Here is a 2992-nt window from a genome sequence, read left to right on the forward strand (position 1 = left end):
CGGCTGCAGAGGAACACTTATCAGAGGGGAAGCCTCTGGAAATGCCATTCATCTCAATAGAGAGTTGCTGAGACAGAACAAAAAGACTGGGTGCTGGGGAGTGGGGGAGTGGAGTGCAGCCCGCCCTGCAGCCCTGGTGCTGATTCCCTCCCAGGTGCCTGCAGCCCACAGCCCGCCCTGGGCAGGGCCAAAACAGACAGCGGCCCAGCATCCGGAGGCATGGGCAGCGGGGGCCTGGGGACCTAGCTTGTGCTGGGCACTGTGCCCAGAGTTTCACATTTGCTCCTCAGTGCAACCCTCTGAAGGGCAAATTATTCCCCCAATTGCCCAAAAGGTGAAACCGAGGTTCAGAGGGGTTCAACAACATTGCCAAGGATACCCATGTAATAAGGAGCAGACCTAGGATCCGAACCCCGGCCTGTCTAGCTTTAAAGTCTGGGATTTTAACCACTCCAAGTGCTGCTTCTGGAATTGATTTCAGAACCTGGGACTCCCTGGTCCTTCTGCATCTGTCTTGGTGATCCCCTCGCAGACAAGCGAATTGAGCAAGGGCCCCTCAGCCCCTGAAGAGAGATTTTGAAAAGGAAGGAAAGGAAAACATGCACACATACATACGTATTCCCGAGACGCCTGACTGTTAGTAAAGGTAATTTAACAAGAATTATCCCACAGGGACAAGGCTGGGACCTCCTCCCTACCCTCGTCCCCTGCCAACCCCCCACTCCAGCGCCCTCAGTACAAATGCATATGCCGCACTCATCTGCCTGTGACAGTTAGTTAGACAAATGTGCTGGGAGTAGGGAAGAATAATTAGCACATTCATTAATTAGAGTACTGTTGGTAGTTTGACTGTGAAGGACAACCATTTGTCAACAGAGATCAGGACAGCTGGGGCCAAGCAGTGATTCAGGAGGGCAGCAATTCAGGGACGGCGGAGGCACTGACCGGCTGCTATTAAAAAACATGGGAGTTGCTCATTCACTCAGCATCCACGCACTTCCATCACCATGGCAACAGGGGCCACCACGCTGGCGGTCGGGCAACATTCACGTATCCTTCATCCTGACCTCAGGATGCGTGTTGCCGTCTCATGACATCTCTTCCCTGCACTGCCCATTCAAGGTCGCCCTCAGTGTTCACTAGGACGAGGATTTACCTGCGAACGGGTGGTGGTGGTGAGGAAGAGGGCACACGAGGTGGGGTCCGCGCCAGGCAGGGCACAGAGACAGAGCCCAGGACTACAGGCACAAATTATAGATGGTCACAAACAGTTCCTGCTCATTTCAATTAGTCTAAAGAATATTCAGACCAATAATGATCTGAAAGATAAGTGATAGCAACTGCTCCAGATGTCACATGCCAACCGTCTCTGAGAGAAACAAATCAGCCTGGTTACATGTGATTTCTACTTCCCTGTCCACAATCAAGTGTCCTTTCCTTCTATGAACAGCCTGTGCTTCTGAGCTGAATTGAACTAAATTAAGATGAATCCTCACGCCATTCTATAGACGCAGAAACTAAGAGATAGTGAATTTGCTATAACCTCAAATGCTATTGATTACAATCCACATGTGCTCAGGCACTGAGCTAGGTGCTTTACAAATCAAAATGACATTTACAGCTATGACCTCCAGTCTCCACAATCTCAGGTTATACGCTGATCATATCAGTGCAAAGCAAACACACAGAAGAAGTCCATGGACATTCACACGGACTAGAGGAAACCAAGGCAGCATCCACAAAACTGCTTTCCTCTCCCATCACAAATGCACACAACACAGGGTATTGTTGATGACTTTGTAGGAAAATGAAACAAATGACCCATAAGTGTAGAAAACATCAAACAGTGTGTCACGTATGAAAACGAAGGTTAGACACGAATTCCCTCACTTGCGTCTTAGCTTTATCTGTCTTGTAGGCTCTTTAAGGAAAGGAGGTCAGTAATGGTCTGACCTGCCTTGGGAACATTCAGTTCTCATAAGATTAAAAATTGTGGTGCTCATGTGTGCTCAGTTGACTTTTGACAAAGTAATTAAATGAAAAGAGGAAAGCTTTGTAACAAAGGGTGCTAAAACCACCAGATATTCATACGAGAATCACACAAAATATAACTTCCCCCAATCATACAAATATAACTAGAACTCCCCAAAATCATGCAAAATATAACTAGAAAGGGGCCTTAAGCCTAAACATAAAAGCTAAAAACATAAAACTTCTAGAAAAAAAATAGGAGAAAGTCTTTGACCCTTCCCCCAAATCACACAATATATAACTAGAAATGAGTCTTAAGCCTAAACATAAAAGCTAAAAAATACAAAGCTTCTAGAAGAAAACACAGGAAAAGGTCTTTGTGACCATGGAGAAGGCAAATATTTTTTAGATAACACAAAAATCATGAGCCATATAAGAAAAAAGTCAATAAATTAGACTATATCAAAATTTGGCCAATGGGTACAAAATCATAATTTAATAGGAGGAATAAGTTCTCATGTTCTATTGCACAATGGGGTGACTATGGTTAACAGTTAAGTTTTGCATATTACACAACCATGAAAGGAGAGGCTTTTGAATGTTTCTGCCACAAAGAAATCAGAAATGCATGAGGATGGTTAGTTACATTACCTACCCTGACCCAGTCATTATACAACATATATATGTATCAAAACATCAGATTGTAGCCCATAAGTATGTACAATCACGATGTGGCAATTAAAATAAATAAATAATTTTTTTAAAATTTAAAACTTCTGCTCTTCAAAAGACACCATTAATAAAATAAAAAGACAAGCCACAGACAGGGAGAAAGTATTTATAATACAAAAATCTGACAAAGGACTTACATCCAGAATATATAAAGAACTTATTTCCAATCAATCAGAAGAAGATAAACAACCCCATTTTAAAAATTGGTAAATGAACTGAACAGACATTTCACAAAAGAAGATATATAAATGGACAATAAGCACATGAAAAGATGTTCAACATTATTAGT

This window comes from Galeopterus variegatus, unplaced genomic scaffold (assembly GCF_000696425.1).
Source record: "Galeopterus variegatus unplaced genomic scaffold, G_variegatus-3.0.2 Scaffold7784, whole genome shotgun sequence".
In the NCBI taxonomy this organism is placed as follows: domain Eukaryota; kingdom Metazoa; phylum Chordata; class Mammalia; order Dermoptera; family Cynocephalidae; genus Galeopterus; species Galeopterus variegatus.